The sequence below is a fragment of the Schistocerca cancellata genome, chromosome 4 (assembly GCF_023864275.1).
Source record: "Schistocerca cancellata isolate TAMUIC-IGC-003103 chromosome 4, iqSchCanc2.1, whole genome shotgun sequence".
Lineage (NCBI taxonomy): Eukaryota > Metazoa > Arthropoda > Insecta > Orthoptera > Acrididae > Schistocerca > Schistocerca cancellata.
The window spans coordinates 58367891-58388508 of record NC_064629.1 but is presented as its reverse complement, the minus strand read 5'-3'; the positions used below and the strand labels follow the sequence as shown (position 1 = coordinate 58388508).

Genomic DNA, 20618 nt, shown 5'->3' with positions numbered 1-20618 from the left:
AACAAGGAAATTATATATATACCCCTTTATCTTCCTGGTGGATCTGAAGGTAAGTTACCTTTTGTCAACACGTTCCCAATGCGATTTGTAATCTCAGTGGTGAACAGAAGGAAAGCTTTACCCTTGGGCGGCCGTTGTTCGTTCTCGAGTCTGATTCACTCCATAGGGCGAAGTGCTCGATCTATCTCCTTGTTATAATAAACATTCTTCTTGAACGTCGACCGTAGATGCTCAGCCTCATCTTTTAAATAAGTCGGTTCACAAATTTTGTGTGTCCTGTCTACCAAGGTTTTAATCACACGTCTTTTTTGTCTGAGGTGGTGGTTAGAGTCTTTATGAAAGTAACTGTTGGTATGCATGGCTTTTCTATGTACCCTATTGCCCAAAGTCATGTCCACACGCTTGATAACAGACACAGCCAAAAATCCAGTTGGCCATCATTCTCCGTTCCCATCGTAAACTTTATTTTCGGACTGATACTGTTGAGATGTATCAGGAAGGCATCCAGCTCCTCTGCACCGTGTATCCATACTACGAAAGTATCATCGATATAGCGGTACCGCTTGCCTGGTCTTTTACTGTCAGTCTGCAACGTCGTTGTTCAAAGGTCTTCATCAACAAATTGGCCACAGACAGGCTAAGGGGACTTCCCATAGCCACCCGGTCACTCTGTTCATAAAAATGATTATTGTATTGAAAGTGGGTTGTGGGTAGACAGTGTCTGAATAACTCCACAATAGCTGTTGGTCGAGGAACAACGGCCGCCTGAGGGGAAAGCAACCTTTCTGTCCATCAGTAAGATTACAGATCGCATTGGGAAACTGTTGAGAAGTATGGAGTGGAAACTACCTTCAGACTGACGAGGAAGATAAAAGAATGTTTAGGAGCAGCTGAAGATGTACGACATCCTTTGGCTACGTCGGGTGTATATAAAATTCGTTGCTGTGTTTGAAGAGACGGCAGTTGCGCCCCCCCCCCCCCCCCCGGAGTATGGGAAGAGTTTTTTTATTCATAATAGAATTGTCACGAACTTGTACCAATTTTTTTTTTTTTTGCGCCTGTAATATACTGTAGATTTAACAGTTTCGAGTGCGACGGGAAATACTCTTCAAAATGGTTCAAATGGCTCTAAGCACTATGGGACTCAACATCTGAGGTCATCCGTCCCCTAGACTTAGAACTACTTAACCCTAACTAACCTAAGGACATCACACACATCCATCCCCGAGGCAAGATTCGAACCTGCGACCGTAGCAGTCGCGCGGTTCCGGACTGACGGGAAATACTCTAGCAGTCACTAATATCTTTGATTTTTGGGTTGACACAGTCATCTTTCGTGGGTAAGTATGTCGACTGCTTGAGGTGGCGTCGGTTTCAGTGATGTTATGCAGTCAAGTTGGAGGAAAACCAGAACGCAGCCGACATAATATGGAGCCAAAATAGAATGCTCAATCTTTTATCTGTCGCTTCTTTCCAGAGCCGTCATCGAGCTGCAGAAAGGGACCGGTCCAACTAACTGGGGCGCGGATTGCGACGTCAGTTGCTACCACAACAAGGACGTGGCAGCACAATATGCCCGATATTCACCCATCCGTCCCCAAAGTAACACAAGAAGCCGGTCCCCTCCCTTTGATTCGCAACGGAATGACAGCAGTAGTTAACTGCGAACATAGTAGTTTCGTGTTGGCTTGCTGATTGTACACTGTTTTACACGACAGAGCTATTGTAGTGGACTCTTAAGAACTCTGTTATGTTATACTGCAGGTGTATTCGTCTATACTCAATCTGTGGAGCCAAAAACATCAGTCGAAGAAAAGAAAATACCATTTGATGTGCTACGAGAAAAGAAAAAAAGAATGAAATTTCTAGACCGTAAAGACTTCCATCCTGGATTTGGGACCTTCTCAAACTCTATGGGATACAACACAGACATAGAGTTACGAGTTCTACATTGCGGATGGTATAGTTGCCCAATAATGTCACAATCACAAGAGACGATGATGGGTCAATTTGAGGGTTGTTTTGGTAGAATTAAAAAATGGTTCAAATGGCTCTGAGCACTATGGGACTTAGCATCTGAGGTCATCAGTCCCCTAGAACTTAGAACTACTCAAACCTAACTAACCTGAGGACATCACACACATCCATGCCCGAGGAAGGATTCGAACCTGCGACCGCAGCGGTCGCGCGGTTCCAGACTGAAGCGCCTAGAACAGCTCGGCCACACTGGCCGGGGTTTTGGTAGAATTCACACGTTCATCTTGTCGTGTACTAGCGCTGAGTTACATTTAACTCAGTCATCCCAAAAATGTTGCTTACCATACACATATACTTCAATTTTAATTATGCCAGACTTCTTTAACAAATACACTCCTGGAAATTGAAATAAGAACACCGTGAATTCATTGTCCCAGGAAGGGGAAACTTTATTGACACATTCCTGGGGTCAGATACATCACATGATCACACTGACAGAACCACAGGCACATAGACACAGGCAACAGAGCATGCACAATGTCGGCACTAGTACAGTGTATATCCATCTTTCGCAGCAATGCAGGCTGCTATTCTCCCATGGAGACGATCGTAGAGATGCTGGATGTAGTCCTGTGGAACGGCTTGCCATGCCATTTCCACCTGGCGCCTCAGTTGGACCAGCGTTCGTGCTGGACGTGCAGACCGCGTGAGACGACACTTCATCCAGTCCCAAACATGCTCAATGGGGGACAGATCCGGAGATCTTGCTGGCCAGGGTAGTTGACTTACACCTTCTAGAGCACGTTGGGTGGCACGGGATACATGCGGACGTGCATTGTCCTGTTGGAACAGCAAGTTCCCTTGCCGGTCTAGGAATGGTAGAACGATGGGTTCGATGACGGTTTGGATGTACCGTGCACTATTCAGTGTCCCCTCGACGATCACCAGTGGTGTACGGCCAGTGTAGGAGATCGCTCCCCACACCATGATGCCGGGTGTTGGCCCTGTGTGCCTCGGTCGTATGCAGTCCTGATTGTCGCGCTCACCTGCACGGCGCCAAACACGCATACGGCCATCATTGGCACCAAGGCAGAAGCGACTCTCATCGCTGAAGACGACACGTCTCCATTCGTCCCTCCATTCATGCCTGTCGCGACACCACTGGAGGCGGGCTGCACGATGTTGGGGCGTGAGCGGAAGACGGCCTAACGGTGTGCGGGACCGTAGCCCAGCTTCATGGAGACGGTTGCGAATGGTCCTCGCCGATACCCCAGGAGCAACAGTGTCCCTAATTTGCTGGGAAGTGGCGGTGCGGTCCCCTACGGCACTGCGTAGGATCCTACGGTCTTGGCGTGCATCCGTGCGTCGCTGCGGTCCGGTCCCAGGTCGACGGGCACGTGCACCTTCCGCCGACCACTGGCGACAACATCGATGTACTGTGGAGACCTCACGCCCCACGTGTTGAGCAATTCGGCGGTACGTCCACCCGGCCTCCCGCATGCCCACTATACGCCCTCGCTCAAAGTCCGTCAACTGCACATACGGTTCACGTCCACGCTGTCGCGGCATGCTACCAGTGTTAAAGACTGCGATGGAGCTCCGTATGCCACGGCAAACTGGCTGACACTGACGGCGGCGGTGCACAAATGCTGCGCAGCTAGCGCCATTCGACGGCCAACACCGCGGTTCCTGGTGTGTCCGCTGTGCCGTGCGTGTGATCATTGCTTGTACAGCCCTCTCGCAGTGTCCGGAGCAAGTATGGTGGGTCTGACACACCGGTGTCAATGTGTTCTTTTTTCATTTCCAGGAGTGTATAAATCATGAAACTAATGTAATAAATGAATTCAAAAAAGCTGTGAAGGTTTGTATGCAAACAAAGCGTCAGCAGCGCTGAATAAGCGTTTTTTTAAAGTTCATTCTCTGTTTGTCTACTTAGAGGAGCATCTACGTGGCATTTTTGTTGTTTTTTTAATTGATTATCAACAAATTTTTCTCAAACGTTGTGACTTTTTTGAATTCCAGTTTTTCAATTTTCAGTGTCTATCCACCATTACTAGAATACGAACAAATATTTATGGATATTTTCTAGATATATTTCATAGCTATTTGGATACTTTGGATTTAATCATTTGAAGATGAAGCTTTTAGATATTTCAATAGAAAGGCGGCATCCATATTCACACTAATAATGTAAAAATATGTATTTACGTATGCTGTTGAAATATGATTACCATTTGGCTATCAAAATAATCTACCTCCAAATGACCAGGTGAATAATTATCAATCAGTAAAAATAAAGTAAGCTTTGTATATATCCTGCCATTAATTGTTCTTGCCGGAGGACATTTGAAAACTCACCACATCAGTTAAACGACAATTACAATTTTACAACCTTCCCCCTCTTGGATAAATTTCTGCGGACGCCCACGTTGCAAAGTCGTTTTACAGCTGAAGCACTCACTGCCTGAAGATTTGCCCATATGATGACATGTTTTTATCATACATCGTTACGGGTAACTGAGGTTTCTCTATTTTAACTACCCCCATCATTGTTCAGCAATTTTGTCAGAACACTACTGATAACATGGCCCTGCAGCCTTGGATTGTGCCTAAGGTGATTCTGGCGGCAATATGCTGTCAGCCTTCCCAGATTATTGGTCCATTTCCTCGACCAACTTCGAAGTTTCTTTCTTACATAGTAAATTCAGTGTCATGTTATACAGGCTGGCTAATTTCTCAAATGTAATTTGCATCGACTTCAATGGAAAAAAAAACTTTTTTCCATGAAAAATCTGACTTGGTGTTTTTTATGGGTAACTGTATTGTATCTACTTCTACATACACTGATCAACCACAACATTATGACCACCAACCTCCTGTCGATACAAGCCCGTCCACGCGATAGCACCGTCACTTGGCGAGGAATGATTGCTGGTCACATACACGCACAGTGCATATAGTATCAGTGAGCGTACTGTCCTTGCGTAGAATGTGTAAAGCGAGCAATTTATCTCAATTTGACCGAGGGCAGATTGTGAAAGCACGGAGGCTCGGCACGAACATTTCGGAAACTGCACAACTTATCGGTTGATGAGTGCTGTTGTGAGTGTGTTCAACATGTGGCGAAACCAAGGTGAAACCACGTGCAGACTTTGTGGGGTTGTGCGGCCACCCTTCATTGCAGATGTCTGACGTCGTAGGTTGGGCATACTGGTAAAACAGGATGGACGGCGAATGTGTCTGAACACACAGTGCACTGAACACTCCTAACGATGGGCGTTCACAACCAATGATGCATGCATGTGCCAGTGTCAATACCACGTTGTCATTAACTACGACTGAAATGAGCACGTGACCATCGGCACTGGACGTTGGTGCAGTGGCGGAGCAATGCATGTGCTGCTGAATCCTCATACCTTCTTCATCATGGCGATGGGGGGGGGGGGGGAGGGGGGGTGCGAATTCATCTACCAGGGCACAACTCCTTGACACCTGTACTGAGGGACAGAGACAAACTGGTGGCGGTTCTATATGCTCTGTCCACACCTCATGGTCTAGTGCCTAGCACTGCTGCCTCTGGATGACAGGGTCCCGGGTTCGATTCCCATCCAGGACGGGGATTTTCTCTGCTCGGTAACTGGGTGTTCGTATGTTCTACATCATTTCTTTATCATTCATGAAAGTTGCGAGTATGGACAGTGCAAAGATTGGAACCTTGTACAGGCACTGATAACCACACAGTTGAGCGCCCCACAAACCAAATATAATCATCATCTATTATGCTCTGGGGAACATTCACGTGGCCATTCACGGATCCAGTCGAGCTCGTGCAAGCCACTATGACAGCCAAGGGGTATTGTAGAGTGACTGCACACCACGTACACCCCAGTAGTGGGACTAGGTTCATCCTACCCCACTCTCCATTGTTGCCAGATGTATCCAAGATGGCGGCGATGACGTAGTCCAAGATGGCGGCCTGTCGACTTGCCAGCAGCGCATGAAATTCTCCAAAATGGCGGCCTTGACGTCACCTGATGACGCAAGTAGTCATCCAAAATGGCGGGAAAGTGCCACGCCCCCTTGATACGCCCCCCTGCCACGCCCCCACTGGCGGGAAGTTCAAATTCCATCAGGATAATGCAACACACCTCTACTAACCTGAGAAAATCGCGGGAAAATAGCTCACTTGGGCTACCTCCACTAACCTCAGTCACAGCACCGTCCAACATATGAAAATTACAAGTCATTCCGCCACTAACTCTGTAAACAGCACATCCGTCAGGGATTGCAGTGCCTCACAAGCACCTATCGCTAACTTAGTTATGAAGCTGAAGTCTCGATTTTACATGCACGTGCGTCCTTGGTGTGTATGTGCTCTGCAAATAGGCCTTCGCTCCTATCCGGTTGGGTCAGCAATGGTGCCTAGGTGATCACGTATTTCGAGAGGAATTTCTCAGAGTCATGTATGAAAGGGATGCCGCCGTCTCATGCTCGAGGGACACAAATGGGCACCTATGTGTGGCTTGGCAGCTGATGGCCGTGTCATTTCGCAGAAGACTGCCAGTGCAGCCCGACTTCTGGGAGCTTGTGCAGTAGCCTCCTGTGCAGTCCAGTGGACAGGGGGCAGTGGGTGGTGCCTGCGCACGTTGTTTGCATGTGTGTTGCATTATTTTGTGAGCAGGTCTGTAGGCTATGCTATAAGTTATTTGAACAGTTTACAAGTTAATTTCGTGTCTGCACACCAGTGTACTGCATTATTTACAAGTAGTTCACAGGTTTGTAGGCTGGGTGGCATGACCCCAAGCATGTCAGAGCATATATTTTATATCAGTGTAATAAATAGACTATGTGAAATCCGTCCCTAAATAAATTGCTCATGAATAAATAATGTACACTCCTTCCTCTCTCCAGAGAGTCATCTTGGGTTATGTTATGGAAAAGATGGCAGCACCCTCTGGTGGCGGTACTGTGTACTAGGTCAGTTGGACTACAGACCCCATGGTGACCACACTGTTTCCCACCATTTCCCCCTACCTCTGGGGTAGGGGGAAATGGTGGGAAACAGTGTGGTTGCCATGGGGTCTGGAGTCCAACTGACCTAGTACACAGTACCGCCACCAGAGGGCTCCAGACCCCATGGCGACTACATTTGATGATGGTACTGCCTCTAATTGTTTAAATAAATAGTACATGCAAAATAAAGACTTATGTCCAGCACAGATCAAGTCCTCTCCCTGACATTTCCTGTGAGGTGGCGGACAGATCACTTAGGTTATTGGATGTAGTCCAATTGCTCTTTCCTTCCTGCCATTTTCTTAGGTTAGTAGAGATAACCTAAGTGACCTTTCTTTACTGCCAAAATTCAAATTTCCCTCAATCCCTAGAAAGAGATGGTGGTTGGATGACTTAGGTTAGTGGTGGTAGCCCAAGTGCCCTTGCTTTCCCACCATTTTCTTATTTTAGTGGAGGTAGCCCAATTTACCTCTCTCCCCTCCAAAATTTAAACTTCCTGCCAGTTCCTAGGAAGAGGTGGCGGTCGGGTGACTTAGGTTAGTGGAGGTAGCCCAAGTGAGCTATTTTCCCGCCATTTTCTTTGGTTAGTAGAGTTGTGTTGCGTTATCCTGATGGAATTTGAAGTTCCCACCTGGGGGGCGTGGCACTTTCCCGCCATCTTGGATAACGGTATTTGCGTCATCAGCTGATGTCATGCACTGTTGCCAAGTCTACAGGCCGCCATCTTGGATGATGTCATCGCTGCCATCTTGGATACATCTGGCAACAATGGAGAGTGGGGTAGCACAAACCTAGTCGCACTACTCACTGCTTCATGCCGATCGTGTTCCTCGACGGCAGTGGCATTTTTCAACAAAATATTGCGCCATGTCACAAGGCCAGGAGTGTAATGGAGTAGCCGAGCCATCTAAGGCGCTGCAGTCATGGACCGTGCGGCTGGTGCCGGCGGAGGTTCGAGTCCTCCCTCAGACATGGGTGTATGTGTTTGTCCTTAGGATAATTTAGGTTAAGTAGTGTGTAAGCTTAGGGACTGATGACCTTAAGACCTTAGCAGTTAAGTCCCATAATATTTCACACAAATTTGAACCTTTTTTTTGTAATGGAGTGGTTCGAGGAAGGCGGTGGCGAGTTCCAATTGATGTACTGGCTCCCCAACTCGCCAGGTCTGAACTCGATCGAACACATCTGGAATGTGATTTAACGTAGCGCCAGCGCTCATCGCCCCTCTCCTGATAATTTACAGGAATTAGGTAACTTGTGTGTGCGGATGTGGTGCCAATTCCCTCCAGCGGCCTACCAAGGTCTCATTGCTTCCATGCCACGACACGTCGCCGCTATTATCAGTGCCAATGGTGGACATACTAGAATGGGGTCTATGAATTTGGACATTCGATATCCTGAGGCAGGATAAGAACTTTGGTGCTACAGGACTTCGCAACCTGAATATGGCATGCTCTGAAAACTTTGTGACCAATGAAACCTTGTGATTAATGTACTTCGCTCTAACTTTCTTTATCGAAAACACTTTCGTTCACTTCACAAAGCTTAAGTCAAACGAGATATCTCTCAAACGCGGCACACTGACAGGTAAGTCTATTTCAACGTCATTTTCGGATGCTCGGGTGTAAAATGGTGACCATGACACGTTAATGTCCGCACCTAGTAAAATTTCCCTACACAAATTAATCCAAATCATAAAGATGAGGCTTAATTTTGATACAGCAGCTCTTGATACAAATACTTCACTGTAGTTGATTTGAAAACATGAAGCCTAATGCAAGATGCAATGTGTGGCAGATCTGCAAATATCAACATAGATCATAGCGTCTCGATATCCATTCCATGTAGAAAATACAATAGACAAGTTAATTACGTTTTTTCCCTCTGTCGTTACTGTTAACCCTTTCGAGACGGCGCTCGAGTTTTACTCGGGCACGGGCTATGCCAACGAACGAGTGAGGCCCGGCCGTCTTCTCGAATGTGTTAAGGAAATCTTTATTGTGAACAGCTTAGTCACAAATTTTCATCTTAGCACTAGTCTGCCCTGCGATAAAAGAAGGCAAGCTTTGTTAGGCGTTCTACGTACACTGACAAGTTGTTTCGTGCAGTTTTGAGACAGAGAGAGAGAGAGAGAGAGAGAGAGAGAGAGAGAGAGAGAGCATTCACGAAGGTCGCTGGAAGCAAGTGTGGCTTCAGCAGCATTATAGAGCCACTCTTTCTAAATTAACATATTAGTCATGATATGCTAGTGGAGATTTTTTTTAAAGTCTGCCTTGACGACTACATCAGCATACAAATCTTGTCATCGTTAGGGGCTGCTTGCTATGTCTTGTGAAATGAAAGTTTATATTTCCCCATTCCACCGTGACACTCAACAGAAAGCCGCAGTATAATGCGAACAGTATCCCTTCCTCAGAATTCGCGGTGTTAAGTATCACCCAGCCTTGGATACTTGAAAGGTTCATATAATAACTGTCTGTGATTCATATTGCAGAGTAACAATAGGAACGAAGGAATGTTATATTTAGCCCACATAAAAAAGCACTTCATTGTTTCTCGGTAAGAAGAAGTCAATCAGGTCGTCAGGTCCCGGCCAAAAACGAAACCAACATTTTTGTTTCGAAGCAAAATGATGGAATCGTTTGCCCGTATTACAAGCCCGTATTTCAATCTTCTAACCATCGCTTATCTACACGAGAAATAGTCAATATGCAGGGATATGACATGAACGATCATTCCAAGCAAAAAGTGTAGTAAACATGGGCTCTAAAATGCGTACCTTGAGATGTATGAGCGGTCTTGATCTTCGATACTGTGAAACAATCTCTTCTGCTGTAGGCTCTTTGCTTTCCGTATTTTGAGTGGTGGTAGTATGGAGGAAAACAAGGAAAAAATGTCAAGTAAACATGGGCTCTAAAGTGCATATCTGAAGAGCTATGAGCAGTTTTTCGTCTTCGCTAGTGTGAAACGGATCTCCTGTACTGTACGAGTGTTCATAGCTGTTAAGGTATGCATTGTAGAGCTCATGTTTACTACACTTTTTCTTTTAAATGATCGTCCTGTCATCTCCCTCGATATTGACCATTCCTCTTGGGACACTCCGTACACAGCACTGTCTCGATATACCTATCACCTAACGCATTCTCGATGTCGAACGATCTTGCTGCTTGCGGGCTGGTCGAAGGAGTTTAATTTTGTGCACCTGTCGCTGTATTTTGTCTAAAGAGCGGATAGTTCGACACGTGGATGCAGTTTCCATGTCACTCGCCTCTCCCAAGAACTGTGCAATTCATTGTGATAAACCTTTTCAATATCTGGCGACCTCGGTCACATGGCTCTCTGCCAGTAACCGTCTTTGTCTTGTTACGAGTTGTTCAGTCTTTATCCAGGGGTTCGTATGTCCACTACCGGTCAAAAGTCTTCGATGACGTATCACAACTACGGATTTTTGGATAAAACAGCGGTTTTGTTTTGAATATTCTATCACATCCTCGATATTATAATAAAACAAGTATAAACGTGTAAAGACTAAGCCGCTTCTGTTGTGTAATGGACTGGTTGTTCGCACAGAGGGGCACTGATCTGAATCCACAACAATTCTGACGTTCCTTTACCTAATACAGTATCATTCGAATAGGTCTCATTCCTTCAGCTGTCCGTGCAGAAATCAGTTCGGATTAGTTTAGTGTAAATTGGGTGCATCTAGCAGTGTGTTTTTATACCTTATCAGGTTCATACCATATTACCTCCTTATGGGACGTAAGCAGGAGATTGGAACTGAAAAACGTGCTGTAATGGTAGCTCTGAATCATGATGGCTATTCTAGTATGACAATAACAACAAAAGTTGGCGTAGATCAATCTACAGTGGTGCATACATTGCAGTGGTTCAAGCAAACAGGTGCCAGTGCAAGTTCTTTGCTATCTGGAAGACCCCGAGTAACATCATACAGCGAAGATCAGTTCATGTGTGTACAGAGGACTCGTACTGCACTTGAAATTCGCGAGAAAGTAAATAGTATGCCAGCAGCTCCAGTTTCTGTTTCAACAGCGCAACGCTTTCTTAGTGAACAAGGTTTAAAGCGGTGCACAGGGGTCAAAAAACTATTATTACGCAAGCAAAATAAGGGGAAAACCTTGCAGTGGGCGCAGCAACATAAAAGCTGGAGCGTGCAGCAATGATCCAAGATGTTATTCGTGGACGAATCTAAGTCTGAAGTGTTTGGAAGCCATTGTCGAATGTTTGTTCGTCGACTTCGTGGTGAACGCATGAAGAGTCAATGTGTGTCCAAACGGGGAAGCATTGTGGAGGGTCGGTCATGGTGTAGGGATATTTTGCAGGTGATAAGGTCGCTGAGCTAGCTAGAATAAACGAAATATTAAAGAAGGAACGATATCACAGGATCCTTATCAGCAATGCAGTTCCGTCTGGGAGGAGACTTAGTGGTCGTGGGTCTGTTATGCAGCAGGGCAATGGTCCCAGACAACTTCTAAATTCTGCAGAAGGTATGTCGGTAGAAAAGAGAAATGTGAGGAACTGAGGAATGGGATTCTGGCAAAGTCAGTCACTCGACTTAAATCCCATTGAACTCTTATGGCATGAACTTGACAGGGAGTCCAGAAAACTGAGGGCATCTAATGTTCAAGATACACGAAAAAATTTACAGACATAGTTTTTTATCATGGGTGATTGAAAATTTTTGACCGGTAGTGTTTTTACGAAGCATAATCAACGTGGCGATGGAGACATCTGTAGTAATAATGCATCAGCTTTTCTACTGCCTCAATAAAAATGTCAGCTGCCCGTCCATCCAGCATTGGCGTGGAGATGCATTGCAGATCCTCACTTGAGGTGAAATGGAGACCTCCAAACTACTTCATTTTCGAAAACGATGGAAGCCACTGGGTGCAAAATGCTCGCTGTAGATAAGGTGGTAATCATCTACCGTAAAAATCATTGAAACGGGAAGAAAGATTAGCGTTTAACACCCCTTCGTCAACGAGGTTATGAGGGATGGAGCACAAATTCGAAGAGGGGAAGGATGGGGAGAAAAACGGCTGCGACCTTTCCAAAGGGACGAACTCGGAATTTGCAACCATCTGTTGTAGTAAAACCAAACAAAACCGCGTTCTGGATAGCCAGAAGATGATTTAAACTCCTTTCTTTTCTAGTCTTAACCACTGCAGCACCACGATCTGTAATCGTCGATAAGTTGAGTTAATGTGGCAGCATGCGATCGTGCAGCAGAAAGATGTCTGAAAAGAGATTATCTTTTCGTTTGTTGTGGAAGAATCTGCACAGTCTTCCAAAGATGGAGAGGTGGTGTGTGAACGACGTTCCAAACCTATTTTATAATTTCCGGCTCTATCGACGGTCGAAAAAAAAAACAGTTCTACTACTTTAAAAACATTTCAGTAGTAACAGCGGTACTGTAGAGAGTGTAATATGCTTGAAAATATAATACTACACGTCGATGTATGTTTTCTCCAAAGTTCAGTAAGTTTATAAAATGTCTGACACTCTTGCAGCCTCTTCTTGACGTGTTGCCCGTTGGCGCTCATCTCGGGATTTTTATGGTTTTCCTGACGTTTTGCCTGCTAGAATGCCTTGCGTCATCTATTGCTGGTAGCGGTAATGGAAGGTGACTACGACATTGCTAGCTACTCGTCCCTGCGAAACGTTAGAAAAACCACATAAAGGAGCTTTGGCCGAAAATACCGAGACGAGCACCAACGAGCAAACCGTTCATAAATTTTTATTGAATAAAACGGTTAAATTACCCTCTGAACTCCACCTTACGGAATTATTATAAATAAATATCTCTCTTCCTTTGCTATAAAAAAATATACATCATCGTATTCGAGACTAGTTTTCATTCCGTAAAAAATTTACTGCAATTGCTGAAGTTTTGGCTGTCTGTTTCACGCTTCGTGTGAAACATAGAGGGATGTATTGAGCAATGCGGTAATCTTGATATACCAGGCATGTGCTGGCTGATAGTAAGTCTTTTCGTCCAGTATGGCTTCCATTACACCACAGCGTGTGTTGCGGAGTACAGATGTGGACGCATTCATAGGACTATCTGACTGCTCATAGAAAGTAAACCTTCACACTTACTCGACGGGTAAACGTAGAGCGAAACGTTTGGGAGAAATGTGAGCGCTTGGAGCTAACTTGTCCCACTGAAAAGGCTATAGAGTTAAACTCTGATAAGGATTGCGCAGTGCTCCAGCGCGCGGGGCTAAACGCGAGGATATTCGGCCGCAGTTCGTTGCTTGGTGTCCGCGAGTCTGGCGAACAAACGGAAATCATTTACAGCGAAACGGAAATCGCCCAAAAACAGGGCGTTTTCATTACACCAAGAAACTTTAGCTTTATTTCTAGCAGCTGCTTAAAGCTTGTATTGCTTACGGCTTTTTAGTAGTACCTTTATGTAACTACGAGGGTGAGCTGAAAGGTAGAGACGGCCGGAGTGGCCGTGCGGTTCTAGGCGCTACAGTCTGGAACCGAGCGACCGCTACGGTCGCAGGTTCGAATCCTGCCTCGGGCATGGATGTGTGTGATGTCCTTAGATCAGTTAGGTTTAATTAGTTCTAAGTTCTAGGCGACTGATGACCTCAGAAGTTAAGTCGCATAGTGCTCAGAGCCATTTGAACCCTTTTTTTTTTTTAAAAGTAGTGCCTCCGAATTTATGTGAAAACTCTTAGAGCTTTTTAAATAAAACAAACGTTATTAACGTTCTACATGTTTATTCTTCGTGTCTATATATTTATTTCTCAAGACAGTCACCCTGGCGACGAACACATTTTTCCCAACGAGAAACCAATTTGTTGATAACTTCTCTGCGAAATGTCTGGCTTTGTTGGCGGAGCAACAACCTCACCTCTGCTTGCATCGCTTCATCACTATTAAAGTGAAGTCCTCGAAGGTGTTCTTTAATTGTTGGAAACACACTAAACTCGGATGAGGCAAACTCGGGACTATCTACATCTACCGGGTGATCAAAAAGTCAGTATAAATTTGAAAACGTAATAAACCACGGAATAATGTAGACAGAGAGGTAAAAATTGACACATATGCTTGGAATGACATGGGGTTTTATTAGAACCACCCCATATTGCTAGACGCGTGAAAGATCACTTGCGCGCGTCGTTTGGCGGTGGTCGTGTGCTCAGCCGCCACTTTCGTCATGCTTGGCCTCCCAGGTTCCCAGACCTCAGTCTATGCGATTATTGGCTTTGGGGTTACCTGAAGTCGCAAGTGTATCGTGACCGAACGACATCTCTAGGGATGCTGAAAGACAACATCCGACGCCAATGCCTCACCAAACTCCGGACATGCTTTACAGTGCTGTTCACAACATTATTCCTCGACTACAGCTATTGTTGAGGAATGACGGTGGACATATTGAGCATTTCCTGTGAAGAACATCATCTTTGCTTTGCCTTACTTTGTTACGCTAATTATTCCTATTCTGATCAGATGAAGCGCTATCTGGCGGACATTTTTTGAACTTTTGTATTTTTTTGGTTCTAACAAAACCACATATCATTCCAAGCATGTGTGTCAATTTGTACCTCTCTATCTACATTATTCCGTGATTTATTTAGTTTTCAAATTTATACTGACTTTTTGATCACCCGGTACATCTACGTCTACATGGATTCTGTGCAGATCACAATTTTCTATTATTCCAATCTCGTATAGCGTGCGGAAAGAACGAACACCTATATCTTTCCGTACAAGCTCTGATTTCCCTTATTTTATCGTGGTGATCGTTTCTCCCTATGTAGGTCGGTGTCAACAAAATATTTTCACATTCGAAGGAGAAAGTTGGTGATTGGAATTTCGTGAGAAGATTCCGTCGCAGCGATCGACTCCTTTCTGTTAACGATGACCACTCCAAATCCTGTATCATTTCAGTGGTACACTCTCCATATTTCGCGATAATACAAAACGTGCTGCCCTTCGCTGAACTTTTTCGATGTAACCCGTCAGTCCTATCTGGTAAGGATCCGACACCGCGGAGCAGTATTCTAAAAGATGACGGACAAGTGTAGTGTAGGCAGTCTCCTTAGTAGATCTGTTACATTTCCGAAGTGTCCTGCCAATAAAACGCAGTCTTTGGTTAGCCTTCCCCACAATATTTTCTATGTGTTCCTTCCAATGCAAGTTGTTCGTAATTGTAATTCCTAGGTATTTAGTTGAATTTTACGGCCTTTAGATTTGACTGATTTACCGTGTAACCGAAGTTTAACGAATTCCTTTTCGCACTCATGTGAATGACCTCACACTTTTCGTTATTTAGGGCCAACTGCCAATTTTCGCACCATTCAGATATCTTTTCTAAATTGTTTTGCAATTTGTTTTGATCTTCTGATGACTTTATTAGTCGATAAACTACAGCGTCATCTGCAAACAACCAAAGACGGCTGCTCAGACTGTGTCCCAAATCGATTGTATAGATAAGGAACAGCAAAGGCCCTATAACACTACCTTGGGGAACGCCAGAAATCACTTCTGTTTTACTCGATGACTTTCCGTCACTTACTACGAACTGTGACCTCTCTGACAGGAAGTCACAAATCCAGTCACATAACTTAAACGATATTCCACAAGCATGCAATTTCACTACAAGCCGCATGTGTGGTACAGTGTCAAAAGCCTTCCGGAAATCCATAAATGCGGAATCGAACTGAAATCCCTTGTCGATAGCACACAACGCTTCATGTGAATAAAGAGCTAGTTGTGTTTCACAAGAACGATGTTTGCGAAACCCATGTTGACTGTGTGTCAATAGACCGTTTTCTTCGAGGTAATTCATAATGTTCGAACACAATATATGTTCTAGAATCCTGCTGCATACCGAAATTAATGATATGGGCCTGTAATTAAGTGGATTACTCTTACTAACTTTCTTGAATATTGGTGACCTGTGCAAATTTCCAGTCTTTGGGTACGGATCTTTCGTCGGGTTGAATGTGATTGTTAAGTATGGAGATAATGCATCAGCATACTCTGAAAGGAACCTTACTGGTATACAGTCTGGCCCAGAAGACTTGCTTTATTAAGTGATTTAAGTTACTTCACTACTCCGAGGGCATTTACTTCTACGTTACTCATATTGGCAGCTGTTCTTGATTCGAATTCTGGAATATTTACTTCGTGTTCTTTTGTGAAGACATTTCGGAAGGCTGTGTTTAGTAACTCTGCTTTGGTGGCACTGTCTTCGATTGCTATCACGCAGAGAAGGCATTGATTGTTGAAACTTCCAGGCAGATTAAAACTGTGTGCCGGACCGAGACTCGAACTCGGGACCTTCGCCTTTCGCGGGCAAGTGCTCTACCGACTGAGCTACCCAAGCACGACTCACGCCCCGTCCTCACAGCTTTACTTCTGCCAGTACCTCGTCTCCTACCTTCCAAACTTTACAGAAGCTCTCCTGCGAAACTTGCAGAACTAGCACTCCTGAAAGAAAGGATATTGCGCAGACATGGCTTAGCCACAGCCTGGGGGATGTTTCTAGAATGAAATTTTCACTCTACAGCGGAGTGTGCGCTGATATGAAACTTCCTGACAGATTAAAACTGTGTGCCGGACCGAGACTCGAACTCGGGACCTTTGCCTTTCGCGTGCAAGTCCTCTGCCGACTAAGCTACCCTCGGTCCGGCACACAGTTTTAATCTGCCAGGAAGTTTCATATCAGCGCACACTCCGCTGTAGAGTGAAAATTTCATTCTAGAAACATCCCCCAGGCTGTGGCTAAGCCATGTCTGCGCAATATCCTTTCTTTCAGGAGTGCTAGTTCTGCAAGTTTCGCAGGAGAGCTTCTGTAAAGTTTGGAAGGTAGGAGACGAGGTACTGGCAGAAGTAAAGCTGTGAGGACGGGGCGTGAGTCGTGCTTGGGTAGCTCAGTCGGTAGAGCACTTGCCCGCGAAAGGCGAAGGTCCCGATTTCGAGTCTCGGTCCGGCACACAGTTTTAATCTGCCAGGAAGTTTCATATCAGCGCACACTCCGCTGTAGATTGAAAATTTCGTTCTAGCATTGATTGTTTCTTGCCGGTAACATACTTCACATACAACCAGAAACTCTTTGGATTTTCTGCCAGGTTTCGAGACAAAGTTTCGTTGTGGAAACTGTTATAAGCATCTCGTATTGAAGTCCGCGCTAAATTTCGAGCTTCTGTAAAAGATCGATAATTTTGGAGATTTTGCGTCTGTTTAAATTTGGTATGTTTGTTTCGTTGTTTCTGCAATAGTGTTCTGACCTGTTTTGTGTACCGAGGAGGATCAGCTCCGTCGTTTGTTAATTTATTTGGTATAAATCTTTCAATTGCTGGCGATACTATTTCTTTAAATTCAAGCCACATCTGGTCTACACTTTTTTATTTGGAAAGAGTGGAGATTGTCTCTCAGGAAGGCGTCAAGTGAATTTTTATCTACCTTTTTGAATAGGTATACTTTTCGCTTATTTTTGGAAGATTTGAGGTTACAATATTCAATCTCGCTACGACAACCCTGTGTTTGCTAACACTCACTTTCCTTCCGTCTTTTCCTTTTTTAAACAGTAGAAGCTAATCCCTGTATCCGTTTTGATGCTCGTTATTAACTTATAACACTATATGGAGGATGATCGACCACAGGGAACCCAAGGCGTCGGATTGGTGCATATGTCGCAGCGCTAGAATGTGGTCCAGCGTTGTCATGCTGAAGGACATGCTGTTCCACGTGTGGACGAACTCTTCGAATTGGAAACTCGATTACAGCACGCCGTTTCTCACGTTCCGACATAGTTACGTTACACACCGCATGTTACATGCTACAATGCAGAGCCCGCTAGCAGTAGAGGGGTGCAAATATGTAGACACAAAGAATAAAGGTGTATAATGTTAATAACGTTCGTTTTGTTCTTTCGTAGCTGTAAATGGAAGAAAAGTTCGAGATGAACGTCTTGTGGACGTAATTTCAGACGGCCACAACTGACGCTGAGTAACTTATGGTGGAACTGAAAATATTGCACCGTAGACTTCTGGAAACATAAAATCTCAGAAACGTGTACTACATTCTATAAATGACCCTGAGAAGTGCAATCGGTATGTGCGTTATCCTGAAATCTTCGTTCGGAGTGTATGTGTTTTATGTGTGTGTGTGTGTGTGTGTGTGTGTGTGTGTGTTGGTGTTGGAGGGGGTGGGGGGGAGAGCCGGTGTTTCAAACCTTAGGTAGGCCATTCAGATTTAGTTTTTCCGCGCTTTCCCTAAATCGCTTACGGGAAATACTGAGATGGTTCATTTGGGATGGAAACGGCCACTTTTTTTCCGATACCCCTCCAATCAGAGCTTGTGGTTCGTCTGGAATGACCTCGACATCGAGGGGGTGAAAACACTCACTTCCCTTCCGTCTTTTCCTTTTTTAAACAGTCGAAGCGATGTTTGTTTTAGCAATGCAAGTAACTAGTAGCCAAATAGATCTTGTCTCCAGCCAATGACTTTGACTCGGCGTACGACTTAAGTTACGAAAAAAAGAACACAAATAATTACAATTCCTGAGTCGATTTTAAGGAAGCTGGCGGTAAATGAATGTCCAAAGCATCTTGTCATTCCATGGTTTATAACAAACTGCGAAACAGTTCTTTGCTGTCAAAAACAGTTAATGTTGTCTCATTATAAGCAGTTTTAGAGGTTTATGTCGAATGTTATCGGATTAGTGCAGAGGCTGCTGTTGCGTTCTCACATACACGTACTATCTCGCTTACACAGCTCACCTCAACGAGAATGTACGTCAGTTTATTTGGAAATAATGAATACTGTTTTTCTCAATAAAAACAGCCATTAGTTATGCAATATTTTGAAGAAATTTCGGGCTTCTGCAAAAACAACAGTCCGTCTTTTCCTATTTAGATCGTAATTACATTAGTTTCTCGTGCCAAAGAGTAACCCCACAACGATAATATGCGAAACATAGAAACCTACGTACAGTCCATGCAAACAAAACACAGACTACAAGACCAACCAGATGCAGTGAGCCTATTCACAGCAGAAACAAAAGTCGATGAAAATTGCATTTTAAAGCAGGAAGGAAGATTAGGGTGTAACGTCCCGTCGACATCGAGTACGTAAGAGGCAGAGCACAAGGTCGGAATATTTCGCCGTGCCCTTTCAACGGAACCATCCCGGCATTTGTCTGGAGCTATTTTGGGAAATCACGAGAAACCTAAACCTGAATGGCCGGAAACGGATTTCCGTTCACCAACGTGCCTCCTCGCTCAGTCACATTTTAAATTATTGCTCTTTTATACTTGTGATGATGGCGCCTAGAAAGGAGGAAACTCATACTGGATAGGGAGAAAATGCCATTCTATCGAATCGTGACGGATGTTTAAGTAGTATCCTAAATTCAGTTCCCGACGACCCATCAATCATCGCAGCGAGAATAATTATGTGACACGTATCTGGTCTCAGAATGAAAAGAGTTCTAGTTTAATCACTACTCAGGAAAAACTGCAATATCTGCAGCTTTGCTTTCGGCCCACTGCTGTGCACAACAGTGTGGGAGAATTATTTTCTTAAAATAATTCAGAAACACACGCATACGAGGGTGAGAAGGCCTACCTTTGATATGCTTCCGATGTAGGCCCGGTAGAACGTCAGAAGCACTAGTGTGGCAGGTAGCCACGCGAAAGCAGCGCACTACAGCGCGACGCGAGACGCTGAACTGTAGGCAGCGAGGCGCGCAGGCTGTCCGCTGACTCACACACACGCCACCACGCGGCGGAACCTACAACCACTGCACTCGTTGCGACAGCTCGGTAACGAGAAAGTGTTCCACGTATCGCTAGGTTAATCCCCTTGGCTTGCGTTAGGCGAGACTCATATTCGGCTCAAGTCCTCCCCCTCCCTCCCTCTCTCTCACTCTCTCTCTCTCTCTCTCTCTCTTTCTCTCTCTCTCTCTCCTGTCATAGACTAACAAGGGGTTGATTGACAGCAGCTCGCCGCCTCCACCTACGCTACATCTAACTTATTCCTCGCCTAATAATAATCCATGTCCGAGGCAGGATTCGAACCTGCGACCGTAGCAGTTGCGCGGTTCCGGACTGAAGCGCCTAGAACAGTGGTTATTCTTAGCAAAATCGTGTCAGCGAAATCAATGGGAAACTTACTGACGAAATTAGTCTGTCTTTCCAATAGCGTTTCTTCTCTGCCAGTGTCCCTGCGAAGTCACAGTTTCATCGTAAGAGCTTAACTTATGTAAGGACATTCACTGCGATATCAACATGCCAAAAACGCGTATCTGAGAATTTGGCTGATTTCTGTTGAATATGACATCTCACTGAAGTAACTTCCACGCGTTGTTTACTTGCTGAAATGAACATATATCAACAGCGTAAACATGTGGAAGTTACTTAACGCGATTCTGGCACGTGGATACCGCAATAGAGGTCGTTAGACAACTGAACCCATGACGACGAAGGTACAGTTCAGTGGCGCAGTAGAAACGCTATTGAAATGACAACAGGTGGATTTCATAAGTAATTTTTCCAAACGTCTGTCTAATAATATCAGCAAAGCTAAGGCCTGACGATGAAGTCATCGACGTTTCCCATTCTTGAAAATACAGACATGTCTGTCCC

The 20618-nt window shown here is 44.8% G+C and overlaps 1 protein-coding gene across 1 annotated transcript in view; it reads right to left on the bottom strand.

The window, feature by feature from the left end:
• LOC126184757 (protein Malvolio) overlaps positions 1 to 19696 on the bottom strand; it is a 408032-nt gene extending 388336 nt beyond the window's left edge. The window contains exon 1 of the mRNA XM_049927300.1: positions 19600 to 19696. The gene's annotated coding sequence lies outside the window, so the exon portion shown is untranslated. The remainder of the gene's footprint in view (positions 1 to 19599) is intronic.
• Positions 19697 to 20618: the final 922 nt, after the last annotated feature.